This window comes from Acanthisitta chloris, unplaced genomic scaffold (genome assembly GCF_000695815.1).
Source record: "Acanthisitta chloris isolate BGI_N310 unplaced genomic scaffold, ASM69581v1 scaffold4382, whole genome shotgun sequence".
NCBI classification, from domain to species: Eukaryota; Metazoa; Chordata; class Aves; order Passeriformes; family Acanthisittidae; genus Acanthisitta; species Acanthisitta chloris.
This window is the reverse complement of record NW_008662063.1, coordinates 131,393-145,460: the sequence shown is the minus strand read 5'-3', so window position 1 is coordinate 145,460 and position 14,068 is coordinate 131,393. Positions and strand designations below refer to the sequence as shown.

The following is a 14,068-nucleotide window of genomic DNA, read 5'->3' as shown; positions in this document are numbered from 1 at the left end:
TTTAATGGCATAGCTGCTAAAGAAAATACCAAAAGGTGAATCTTCCAACATCTTGTCATTCTGAATAATGTTTTCAGCAGCTGCAGCAGCTGTGGATATTGTCAAGTTGTGAAATATCTTTGGAACATCCTCACAGAATCAATGTCCACGGACTAGCCTTAGTGAAAGCTTAGACTAGGCACTCCCCAATCCAACTTCTCCATGTAACTAACAACTCTTTCTCCCACATTCACACCAAGCATCAGTAGATGGACTGTTCCCAGCCTGGTTCCCAGTACAGTCTACACTGCTTCTCTAATGGCTAGATATAAATGCATTTTTGTTTGTTATGCTGTCCTATTTTTATACCTAAAAGATTGCTGGGAAGGCAGGACACAGTGGGAATGGTGACTAGCTAAGTAGGTAATTTAGGCTTACACAAATTCTTTACACAAGCTGAGGTGAAAAATGACACTGCAGACTTGGGAAATAAATACATTCTGCATTATTTTATCTCCATTTTAGTTGTATTCCACTTTATTATTTGTTTTATTTAGAAGTTCTAATGAAAAGGTTGCTCCACACCTTTTTTCCCCCACCCCAGGGTCAATATCTCTCACCCCATTGCTCCAGTTTCTCTGTTTTTAAATTTATGTAAAGCTTATGGTGTCTCAACTGTAACTTACACGTTATTTTCAAATAATAGCTAAGGTCAGCTTAGGTATATAAAGGTCTGAATCCTGCTTGGTTTTGGCTTGTAGTGGAGGGAGTAATGTATCTCTGTGTTAAATATAGGTTTTAAATGAGTGTATGGGCTCTTTTCCATACATAAGATCAAGCAGAGTGGTTGTTTGATGGGTAAAACAAACCAAAAAAATCCCCTTTACTAATTTATGCAGATGTCCTGGATTATTTTGTGATTGTCCTATCATTACTCCCCATTTTAAATGATGCTAAGAGACCACATGAAAATCTACCATACTCCTTTATTCCCCTTTAGTGTTTGATAAGATTTGGGACTGGGAGAGAAGAAATGTTGTAAGACCTATCATTATCTGATCAGAACTAAGTGTATCTGGCTGCTGGATTAAAATTTGTTTTAAAAACAGCTTAGTAGTAGCTCTGGTTTGTTTTTTTCATTGTGATGGAAAGGAAGGTGCTATATTTTTAGCAGTTGATTTCCAACATTCTGGAAATAGATATCATGAATGTGTATTGAGCTTCATCATAACACTTAATAGTTTTTTACTGACACTGGTGTAAACCTCATGTCACTTTAGTGACTCTGCTCTCCTTATCACAGGTGCTGTTGTCAGGATTGATCGGTGTTGTTTCATGGAAGAGGCCCCTTTCACTTGTGGTGAGTAACTCCCAGTGGTTTTGTCTTTCTATAGAAGCCTAATAGTATTTGGGGGTGATTTTCCAGTGCTGTTATGTATCCTAATATTTATAAGTGCCTAGTACCAAAACTTTGGGACTTTGAGGTTGTATTACATGAAGTCCCTAGGTGACAATAATATTTTTCTTCTGTCTGACAACACCCTTTTGGTCTGCATTTACCTTTGCTTTTAGCTTAATTTGCCTAAAATTGCAGCACAAAGCAATCCTTTTAACCAGTTACCTGAGTGGAAAAAAATGTATTCCAAATTCATAGATGCTCTTCATCTGAAGAAGAATTTTAAGCTACATTATTATTGCTATTGTGAGTATCATGTAGTTACTTAATAATGAAAAGTAATCTGTTCTTTGTATATGCATGCCAATAGAGTTTCAGATAACCTATTAGCATAAAGCAATATTAGATTCAAATCAATCTTATTAAAAAGAGCAATGACTGTGTCAGTAAGGATGTGTTAGCAGGTAAATATTGCCTTTGGAAAGGTGTGCATATGTAGCACAGTAACACAAAACATTCGTAGTATAGTTCTAAAGATAGCCCCCAGAAAAGAGAATATAATGGAAAGTATGACATTGACAGTGCTGTGTTAAGAATAAGCTTAATTAGAACTTCAGGTTTATCTTTCAGTATTATAAACTAAAACAGTAGTCATAGAGCTTATATCATTTGAATAAACAATAAACACTCATGCATCAGAAACGTTATTCAGGCCTGTTGAGACTTGGCTGCTTTGATTCCTGAAGGTTTCTTGCACGTTGTAAACCCAGCCAGACTTTCCCATATCCAATCACTCTGTGAAATGTAAATAGGCAGTCCTGGTCAGTGTAAGGTAAAAGGGAAGAAATAGTAAATGGTGACATTAATGCCTGCAGAACAGCTCACCTGCCTAAAATTTACTCTAGGAAATTATTTATTTCCAAGAGTAAGCTTAATGCTGAGGAATTAGATCCTGATTTTCTTCTGTATTTCTGTATTGGCACTTGGTGGTGACAAAATAATCAGCTGGAAGACTAGGGGACAGAGGTGATGTTTTCCCCTCTGTGCCTGATCAAGCTGTGCAGTAGCCAGGCTGATAGTTTTGCAGTGGCTAGACAATGTCTTGCTTTCCTTGTTGAATAGCTTTGTAAATACCTTTGAGCAGTTGGAACCCACATGTGCAGGATAACTCTTCTGATGAAGCAATCAACACTCTAACTTTACAGCCTCATAGCACAAAGTACCATCAAGATGCTAATGAGTTGTATTCCTTGTGATCTGTTTATACAACACATATGCCAAATGCATATGGACAGTAATTACCTGTTAACCTATCTTAGAGTATTGCAACAACTCTATAATCGATAGCAATGCACGTCCTTTTTATTGCAGTGTGTTACAAGATCTGGCATTGCTGAGAGTGCTAACAGAAGGATAGATAGCTTTAGCATTTGAAGCCATGAATAAAGTTGTATAAAATTAAACCATACACCACCTGTGACGTTCTGGAAACTGCTGAAACTGTTATAATATTTTAGGTTGCCAGTTTTCTGCATTTCTTGGATTTGTGACTAAAACAGGGTTGATGATAACCAGTGTTTTGACTGTTGCTGAGCAGTACTTGTACAGTATCAAGGCTTTCTATTTTTCCCCACTCTGCATCACTTGCTTCAGCTTTTTCCTTCCTCTTTGCTTATTAAACTGTCTTCATCTCCACCCACAAGTTTTTCACTTAGGCTTTTCTAATTCTCTTCCAGTCCTGCTGCAAGGGACAGGGAGTGAGTGGTTGTGTGGTGCTTAGCTGCTGATTCTGGTTTGCTCTGTGCTGTAGTTGTACCATTTTTTTCCACAGATCCAATGTCTTTTCTTTGCAAATCTATTACTTTTTGCAGGCAAAAAGAAGCTGAAGAAGCATTAAACATAAATAGTAGTTCCTAACCATTAATTTCTGGCTGTATTATACCAGAAATGTGTTATGTAGTATTAGTATAGAACTGAGTAGGTTGTTGCATAGTTAACACTTTGGAACCGAAGTCAAAACTGAGAGCAGTTGTGTATTTATGAGATATTAGTACATATGCTGGTTTGTATTATACATTCAGTAAGAGGTTTACAAATGTGTCTGCACTAAGGAAGTTTTACTCTGATGTTAATGTGCAGAACTTTAATTGCACTCAGAAGCTCTCCTGCTAAAATGTCTTTGCAAATCTTAATTATCTGGAAAATTCACCTGATTTTGTTAGTTTGTCTACATTTTCTTGGTCACCACCCAGACATCAGGTGCTTATGTTACTACAATGCTTCATTTATTTTTATTTATATATATATATATGTGTGTGTGTGTGTGTGCCTGTGTGTGTACAAGGAGTTGGTGTCTGCTATCAAACCTGTCTTTATGTTTGCCACTTGGGCAAAGGAGATATTTAAATTGCTCACACATTAATTTTGAAAAGTGTTTTCCATATATTTAAGATGTTTCCTCCTTAAGCCTTGTCTGGTTTCAATTTCAGAATCTCAGAAAATTTGTAGTGCTTTGGGGAAATCTGTTCAGAGTCCCTTTTTTTTGGAAAGGAAATGCTGGCTGTGTCACTAGCACTGCTTAAGGTTAAAATGCAGTGTTAAAGTGGAAACTTGTTTCCTTGTGGTCTATGGAAGTGTCTGAAAACTGGAAGAGAGCTTGAGTAGCTCCCGAGGTCAGATCACCTTGTGAAAAACCTGTGCAGTCAGATTATTTTTCTGTTACAATCGATGGTAATTGCAAATCTCTTTGTGCTAAGGAGATTAATTCTGCCTCTGAATTGAGTAGAAAGCTTCTCTGTTGCCATCTGGCACTTGAGTGACCCCAGAAAAATATTTTTACATGAAAAAGCTTTTAAAGTAAACTCATAGATTTAGTATTTTTTTTCAAGGAACAGAAACAGCTTAAGTGATGAGACATGAACTAAGAGAATTTATAGCTTCTTTTAGGATGAAATCTGAAATTTTTCAATAAAAAAAAGAAGTGGTGGTCCTCTCTCCACCACCACACCATTCCCCACCCCCCAAGGTAGAGATTTGGTTTTGGTTACTGGAATAAAAAGATAATCTGTGTAGTGGCGAGACAATGTTAGCATAAATGGGTCAAGACTGTAGGAGAAAAACAAGTGGAAAAATGACAGTGTGGGACAATGGCAGAGTCTGAAATCACCCTCACCTTGTGTTTCGGTGTTGGCTTTGATACTTGTGTGATGCTGAGATGAGATACAGGAAATCTCTCTGCTTTAACAGATCCCTCTGCAATATCATTTCAGCCTGAGTATTCTTTGAATCTGTTGATCAGAATGTTCCCTAGGAGCCCTGTGATTAGACAAACAGTTGTTTTGAGGCTGAAGCATTAGTTTGAAGGTTAGCAAAACACTGAGTAGAACCAGCTGCATCTTACCACAGTTTTTCAAAGTTTTCTGATCAGCTGGGAGGTGGCTGAATGCTGAGTATTGCTTTCAAAAAGAGACTTGGAAAGCTGTAATCACTTCTACTTGGAAAGTAAATCCAGAACTGGTTCACAAAGCTCTTCTGATATAAAGCTGTAAACTTTGCTCAGAGCTGATGTGAACCCAAGCTTTGAAACTTGAGAGCAGAGTGTTTTTGTTGACCTCTTTTCTGGGGGCATGGAAGGAAAATACTCAAATTCAGAGGAGCTGAATGCTAAATCAAGGAGAAGAGAAAGGCAGAGGACTAAGACAGGAAGAAGCAATTGGAGTGTGAGTGTGGGAACATGAGGGAGATAGAGATCAAAAGCTGTTGGGACGAACAGGACCTACATGAGCAGAGAGTAAACCAAAAACATGTCAATAAGAAATCACACAATGGAATCTGATTTTTCAGTGTCATTTTTAAGTACAGTGTCACAAGCACCATAAATAACTGACTTGCATTAGATTTGTATCTTAGGTTTGAATGATTGGTTCGAATGATTTCAGTGAAGAAAGTGTAAGCTGTAAATAATCTTCTTCCTATAGTTAGTTTTCTTTGCCTCTTCCCTTCCTCCGTTCACTGAGGATTAGTTGTATTAAGCACTGACATGGCTATACTGCTCTGGGAACCAAACTAGATCAACTGTCTCTGCATAGTACTGCAGCATGACTGGAGTTGTGCCAAAAGTCTGTGAGACAAGATCTAAAAATGAGGCTGATGTATTTATTGATAACTGTATTCCAGGTTACACATTTGAAAGCAGGTTAAAAATATATTTCTATTGAAGCTGCTTCTTTTGCAGTTATTTCAAGCAGATTCTCAAACAGTGCAGTTAAACCTAAATGATTTTGGGGGTTATCTTTTCTTATTTTAAAAAAACCCCAACAACTTACCCACTAAACTAGGCTAGTGAATATCAGAATTTGGGGTTTTTTTTCAGTCAGACAGTAACTGTCCTCCCTGCTCCTTCCCTATTCTAGGAATGTATGTTCCCTTCCTACCCTGCTTCTAGTAACTGAGCCAGTGGTCTGTAGGACCTCCTGAGAGAAATATGAGTACTTGCCACTTATCTGGCTGTGTTCCACACTTCATGTGAAATGCATGGTAGAAGCTGTGGATCTCTTTTGGTCTTCTTATGTCAAATTTGGGTTGGTCAGTGTTCAGATGCTGCAAGAAGAGCAGTTTAAATTTATGAATGCTGTTCCTGGACTGGAGACCTTAGTGAAAACAGCATTTGAAGAGGAATAGGAGAGAATAGGAACAGAACTGCAACTAAACAGGTCTGTTTTAGGCATCCTTAGCTGCATCCTGCTTGAGTCATTCCCACAAAAGTTGGTTGTAGATGTTTTGCATTTTTTTCTTTTCTCAGCTTCTGACAGCAGTTGAAGTGTCAGTAGTAGCAGGACGAGCACAATGTTGATCCTTTCTTTTTCACTAGAGTGGTTTTATGCTCCTGCATAAATTTTCAGTTCCAAATATTGAAGAAGTATCCAACTGTAAGAGAAATGAACAGGTTTTGTTACATAAATTACCTTGATGAATAACATAACTAGGTAAAAATGTAGATATTTTACATAGATATGTTACGTCTAGCAACTGCTTTGGACTATACTTGTGCTGGGGTTTGTGTTTTGCTCTTCTGTGGAGGTTCAAGTGATCAGATTTTCCTGAAGCACTTCTCAGAAAGTAGATTTCAAAGATACTTGTAAAAAATGGATGTAATTTTAGATGTGCAAGTGCAGAAATGTGCCCTAGTGATGTTTGTGCAGTTATTCAGAAAAGAGGAGTTACATGATCAGCCACACTTGCCCAATCTAATTTGAACCTTGATACTTGTGATCAGTCTGTGGAAATTAATAGCACAGACTATTTTATTTGCTGTGCATTAATGCAGTGCGATAAATGCTGTTTTCTCCAAAACTCTGATAGTCTAGTTGAGCTTAATTTATTCTTAGGTTGAAGTGTTACAACCTCTGGATGCTGTTTCAGGCTTTCTGAGGCCTTTTCTGATGCTATGTGTGGCTTATAAATGGAGTTACTCCTAGCAAGGGAGTCACTTTGGGTGACTGGAAAGTAGTTTGTCAAATATGATGAGCTTTCCTATCTGAACCCTCTTAATAGTTTGTGCTTTAAATCTGAGGGTTTTGAGAGGTTTGAGTTTTTTTTCTAGATTGAGCCTTTTCTGTATTTGTATTAGTTTGGAACATGGTCATTGACTCATTTTCTGTTGTTCTTACATTTCTTGTCTTCCTCAGTATTAAAAAGTGTAACTGTTGTGCTTTAGTGCAGCTTTTGGTTTTGAAAAAGAAGAGCTTTTAACATGTACATGTGTGTCAAGTGAGGAAGTCAGAGGTTGGCTGGAATTTCCACCTGTGTCCCCTACCCTGTGAGAGCAGTGTATGAACTGCTGGTTTAGGCCATGAAATATTGTCTCTTGTTGGAGTGAATAGCGGATCTGAAAAGTGTGGTCTTCAAAGCTTGCAGTTAGACTACTATAAACTCTGATTACATTCATGTTGTAAATATTTTTTTTTTCAGGTAGGTCAACATAAGCATTTAGCTGTTCACAAGTGTGTTGGCTTGCCTCTTGCTGGGTTTTTTGGATTTTTTTTTTGCTTAGATTGCTGATTGCATTCTCTGTTCTTTCGTATAATGGTGCAATTGACATAAAAACCTGCCCCTAGTGCTCTCTTATTAGAATATACCTGACAGAAGAGGAAGAAGGAGAAAAAAGCAGAGAATGACCCAGTAAAGTTGTGTACTGGAAGAGAAAGAAACACCAGTTGAATGAAAGCAGATGTGAATCGGGGCAATCTTTGCAATGGTGGAGAAAAGATCTCACAGAGTGAAACATCTTTGTAGAATGAACCTTCTCTATCCCCTTCTACAGCTTAATGCTTCTTACAGCTTTTTCTTGCTAGGTCTGTGTCTGCATCTCTGTTACCCTTTTGCTAAAGGCTGCCTGTTCCTGGGCCCAGCTGCCCCCAGCTGTCACTCATGTGAGAATCCTGACTCCTCTGCTGAGCATCCATCTGCTAATTAATTATCCCCAGTGGCAAAGTTTAAAACGACCACAAGCAGCTTTTCCTGAAGAGCAGACAAAACCTGCTGGGGCATAACACTTGCCCCTTCCTAAACAAGCACATCTTAATTACCCTTAAACAGCCCCTTCTCCTCCCCATCTGCTCCTGCTGCACTGTGCTGCCGTGGCAGCAGTTCATGTAGCACAGTCCCAGGCTGTAGGAAACTGTCCCAGTTCCAGTGTCACTGCTGCTGTTGCTCCCAGTGAAGGCTGTGGCATGGTATGAGTGTGCTGCAGTCGCCTCTCCTCAGTCCATCAGTAATTCCCTCCTTCTCACATGCTTTCCAGATATATCTGCTAATGGCTCTTTCATCTCATTTGCTCCTTCTTTTAGAAATGCATGCTGCATCCCATCTGGTCCTGGAGCTTTTGGCAGCCTTTATGCAGTCTAATTTCTTCTACTCGTTCTTGGTGTGAGTCTAGTTTCCTTCAGCATTTCTTCTTTCTGCTTGATAAATTAATCTGGTATCACTGGAGCTGCTTAGTTGGGTAACATGGAGACTATTTATTAAACTCTGTATTTTGAGTAGCTGCAAAAATTAATTTTAGACAAGATCAACTGCATTTAAAATGCTTTTATTTAAAAGTAGAATAAATATTTGCATGAACTAAAATGAGGTATTGTGGAAGTTGATGGAGTTGGGGATGGATCCGTCATTCTTTGTAAAATCAATAATCATGTGATTTGAGTTTTGTTGGTGCAACAGATGGAAAGAAAAGCACTGTTATCCAAAGAGAATCTCATTATCCTGTGCTTGTTGAAGAAAAATACTTTGATTTCAGTGGGATTTGTTTGCCAGGTGAAGCATGGTTTAAATCCTGAGCTAGACAGGTCTGTGATTGAGTGTTTGGGTTTCCTTACTACAAATGCTATAAAATCTCCATCAACATTATGGATTCAGTTCTATTTCACATATATGAGTAAAGGTCTTAGAAATCTTATAGTTCACGTACCAATGGATCTCCATCAAATTATTTTTGTAAGTCTTCCTTAGAGGTGTGTGTGCAATTTTTCTCTAAACAGCCAAAACTATAATGTGGTTATATTAGAATCAAATTGGAAAAAAGCCCTGTCCACACTGCAGCCTTGATTCAGAACTGTCTGATCCTGAAAACACTCTTGTCCTCTCAACAGAGATTAGCAGTCATGGCTTGCTGACCTCACTTACCCACAGAAGCATTCTTCCAACAACACAATTGTTCATTAATGAAAATAATTGCACAGGAATAGTTAATTGCTATTAATATTTTGGGAAAGACAGATGCAAAATATCTGTGTATCTGACCTTTACAACCTGCTTCTCTCTAATTACGCTTCTGCCAGGAAGGGCTGCTTGTGTAGCCCTTTGATGCCTGTCCTTGTCAGCAGGACAACATGAGCTTTTATTTCCTCGGGGAGTTCTGCTACAGATGTTATGGAAGGTTAATTTCTATGGAGTAGCATTTCACCGACAGTTGCATGAGGTGAATCCATCCAGCAATGTGACACTTGCAAAAAGTCATGTATTGTTTAGATGGAAGAACCTATTATGTAGTTGCTATGGAAGTATAAATTCAATCTTGCATAGATTTGGGTTAAAGTTACTAGACTACTCACACTTTAAAAAAATGTTTTAATTTCTCTTTACAGACTTAGCTGTCTGCTTTGTTTCAGTATGGATTGGTTTGTTATAGACAAAGCTAATGTAGAAAAATGTTGTCTTTCCTAATATCCTAAATGTCTAATGGCCTGAATTATCATTTTCTTTTCCTTTTGCTGTTGTCCTGGAGTGTTTCTGAGAAATAGTGTTTTATTAGGTAACTTTAAAGAAAGATTCAATTTTTACTTCCTTAGAGAGTATGTTGGAAGGAAAATTAAACTGGTTACAAGTTTTAAATCTGGTTTTGCGTGGTGAAAATTCTATTCAGAAAGTATTTATGTTTGAAGTGTTTATCATTACACTGGATAGCAACTCTGCTTTTCCACCGGATTGTAGAGCTGGAGCAGTCATTTTTGAAGCATTTCAAATTGACAGTGTTTTGAGTAGCATTAAAATAGGTTAGTGCTGTTTGATTTCTTTCTCTTTAAAAGTAATGCTTTCAGTTATATTTCATATGCATGGATTTTTTTATTTAGGGAAGCTCTGGTGCATAAATGGAAATGTCAATGTCAAAAATTAGACAATATAGACTACTATATTAAACAATTTTTTTGTCAAAATGCCTTCTTTTGACTGCTTCCACACAGTAGAGATTATTTGATTAGTTATGTTGCAGTATTAACTGCAGAGTTTTGAATGATTCTCAAATGCTTATTTTCATGTAGCAAACTTTGAATGAGACTCTGTCATGTTCTAGCTGGTTACTCCCCATTGCCCTTTCCATAGATTATTTGACAAAGCTTAAGCTTGTTCTCTGCTATGAAAATAATTACCAGCAAACTTTGTTTTGTTAAAAGTGCTGTTGGAAGTGTGTTGCATTACTTGAATACTTCAAGAGAGAGCTTGAATTTTATCTGAAAAAAAATGTAGTTCCTCTCCTTGTTCCTCTTTTATACATTAGTAGCCTGTAGGTCACTGAGGTTAAGTTCAGTATTAAATGCACTTCTCAAACGAGTCAATGTGAAAAGAAGTGTGTTTAAAGTTTTAAATAATGTTCATTTCAGGAATGCTTGGTTCACAGATGTTGAAAGCAAGACTTTCAGCATGGATTGGCATAAAGCAGTGGTAATGTCTTTGCCAGATATGTGTTCATCCTCATATGGCAAATCGATGCCAAAGCAGTGTGGAGGGTGTAAGGTTTCTTTTGGAAAGGATCCTGCTGCAGTGTGGCTATAAAATCCTTTTACTTTTCGCTTTGTCAGAATCTCTTCAGCTGTTGGACTGGTCAGCAGCATAGCAAAGAATGGAGAAATGGAAGCAAATATGCTTGAAACCTGCAAGTGAGCTCCTGCTGCTGCTCACTGGGCTGGGGGAAAAGGGAGGGGACAAGACAGGGATGGATTTTTGTTAGGGCATGAAGGGGTTTGAAACAGGCTGAAAAGGATTTTAGATAGCAAAATCAGTTACTGCAAAATGAGATCTCAAAGTATTTGCTGTCCTGCTAGGAATAGTAGGATGATGATATAGCCAGCAGAGCAACTAATAAAATTATTGGTTTGGACTGAGCTTTTAATTTTCGAATAGGATTTAGTTATCTGGTGCTTCATTCTCAAATTACAGCTCAAGTATCCCATGAGCTGTAAGATTCTCTGTAGTAGCTTTAGTTCAGGCTTTAGGGGGACAACGATTTTATTACCCATCTTCCTAGAAAATACTCTTTGTTTCTTTTGATGCACTTTGGAAAGGTGTAGATTTTAGAAGAGTTAATTAGAGTCAAAACAGCAGAAAGTTGATACTGAAGCATCTACTTCTGATAAATTTTTCCATAATGCTTCTCACCTGAAAGCACAAAGCTTATTACAAGATCAGGCCACTCTTGGGCTCTCCTAAAATGCTGAAATAAGTAGTATAATTGCTCCTGCTGTAACAAAGCATTACAGAAGTAACAAACATACTGCTTATTGTAGAATATGACAATGCAGAACTCACTGTTGTCTTAGAGTGTGGTCATGCTGGAGGAAATAGTCTGCATGGCCATGGCTTTTACTGACTGGGAACTTCTTGCAGGTATTGAGTGTAATATTCTTATTGTGAGATACTGGAGGAGATTTGTTTTGGTATAAATAGGTCTTTGCATATATCTGTCACTCTGTACTCCTGTATACTGAGACAAGGTCATGTTTTGGGTGGCTACTGCCAAATCCCTAATTTATTGGTGGTGTTGTTTGCTACACAGTGATGCAGGAGGAAAGGAAACTACTTCTGGTCTTTAAATAGATGTTATTCTTTGTGATGCAAATCCTATTGAAAACATACAGTGCCCCTCTCTTTTGTACACTGTGCTGTTATCAACAGCTGCCACATAATTACTTTGAAGATATGACTTGCTGACTGTTGGTCAAAGCTGATTGCTATTCTGACAGTAAATAAAATAGAGTCAGAGAGAGGCATCATTTTTTCTTGTGTTGCTTATTATCTCAAATAGAACAATATTTGAAGATATTTGAAGGTTTTTCCACAGAAAACTTTTACAAAAAATACAGAAATGAAGATACAACCAAACAACTAGTAATACAGTAATTTAATAGGTCCATAACATGGTCCATAAAATCATGTACACCAAGTTGAAGTCTAGAAGTTTTCATCTTTCTATTTAGCTTTGAAATTAGAAATAGTTGGATGGATTTTAGTATTTGTACTTCGCTTTCAGCTTTCTCTTAAAAAGTTAAATAGGCTCATTAGACCTAGTCAAAAGGAATTTTATCTGGAGAAAATGTAATTTAACTTGGTAATGACTGGAATTGAATGGGTTTATATAATTGAGATTAAAACAGAATATAATTTATGGTTCTTAACATGAAAGCATTAAAATCTTTAACCTGGTGCTGTGCCACACAGCAGGGACTGTTTCTGCCTGTTTGATACAAAACATAGCTTTAGACCTAGAGAAGCTATTTTTGTTCAAAACTTTATTTTAATTCAGGCAGAGGACAAGGAATACTGAATTAAACAGGTCTGAAATGCCAACAAGTCACATCAAAAGAGAACATGCAGAGGAAGGCATATGTTCATTTCTGTTGAGTTGCTAGCATTAGGCCAGAGGCTGCCAACTGCCTCCTGGGTAGAATCCCAGAAAGTAGTACTTCCATTTTTGCACTTGTACTGTTCTCATGCCTGGTGGGTGCTTGCTCTTGCTGTCACTCTTTTCAAGTCATTCAGGAGCAGAGGTTATCCTGAATGGCCAGTGTATGGCTCCCTTTTTGTAAGGACGCAGAAATGGTTGAAAGGCAAAGTTTTCCTTGTTCTTTGTTTCAGAGGTTATTCACCTTTGAGTTAATGATATGTTCATTCTACTGAAAAACATAAAAAAAGTCTTCTGCAACCTTGTAGTCCTTGTATTTTATGCTTTTTCAGTGTTCTGATCAGTTAGATGAAGACCTGTAGAGATACTTAACCTAGCAATGAAATCTCTAGAGGTGACCCCTGGGAGAAATAATCCAATAGGCTTAATTTGTTTATCTCAAAAAGCAATGTCCCTACCTCAGATATGGATCTTTAGCTACACAGTAAATCTTATTTTTGCCTGTGAGCAAAACACTATGGAATCACCACAGACCACTTGCAATAATCTAGAAAAAAATGCATGAAAAGAATAAATATGTGCTGTCTGTATATAGATATATTATTCAAAGGAACATGTATAGAAGTATGCTAATTATTTTTTTCACTATATTAATTTGATGTTTTATGATCCTTTTCTTGCTTAAGACAAAAGGGAAGGAGATTATGCAGTTGTGTTAGTTAAGTATGAACATGTTGTGGGCAGAGCAAACAGCAGGACCATGTTGTGATCTCACATGTGGTCTCTTCTGATTTCCTTATTATTGCTGCTGAAGGAGTGAAATTAAGTCGCTGTGTTTTTTTTACTTGGTAGAAAGATAAGCTTCATAAATATTGATGGCTGGCAGTCTGGTTAGTTCTTGAAGGCATATTACTCCACTTCTGGTTTATAGCAATATGAAATTTCTTGGTTAGCAGCTCTCCACCAGCATGAGCTGTTATGGTTGATCATTTCCCGTGTTCTGTAGCCTAACCACTTTGACTTCTTCAATTAGTTCTGCTAACACCATGTCATAATAAATCAATTGACTTTGCTTTTTTTGTTTGTGCACAAATTCTTGGTGGCTCTAAAACTTTTGGAGCTTAGTGGTATTAGTGCATCTCCCTGAATTCTAGGGATGTTTTATCTTGTTTATACATTGTAACTAGAAAGGTGAAGAAATAATTCTGTAGTTTTAAAGCAGCATTAAGATCTCGTAGCCCTTCAGGTTCTGACACTTAATTCCGTGTTTTCTTCAGTGCAAGCTCTTGCCCTTGCTTGGTGGCTCTAAAACTTTTGGAGCTTAGTGGTATTAGTGCATCTCCCTGAATTCTAGGGATGTTTTATCTTGTTTATACATTGTAACTAGAAAGGTGAAGAAATAATTCTGTAGTTTTAAAGCAGCATTAAGATCTCGTAGCCCTTCAGGTTCTGACACTTAATTCCGTGTTTTCTTCAGTGCAAGCTCTTGCCCTTGATCATTGGATTCATTTTACACT

The 14,068-nt window shown here is 37.5% G+C and overlaps 1 protein-coding gene across 1 annotated transcript in view; it reads left to right on the top strand.

Moving 5' to 3' along the window:
* The first annotated feature begins 1,288 nt into the window (after nucleotides 1-1,288).
* FAM189A1 (family with sequence similarity 189, member A1) overlaps nucleotides 1,289-14,068 on the top strand; it is a 57,206-nt gene continuing 44,426 nt past the window's right edge. Inside the window, exon 1 of the mRNA XM_009070459.1 lies at nucleotides 1,289-1,339. The gene's annotated coding sequence lies outside the window, so the exon portion shown is untranslated. The remainder of the gene's footprint in view (nucleotides 1,340-14,068) is intronic.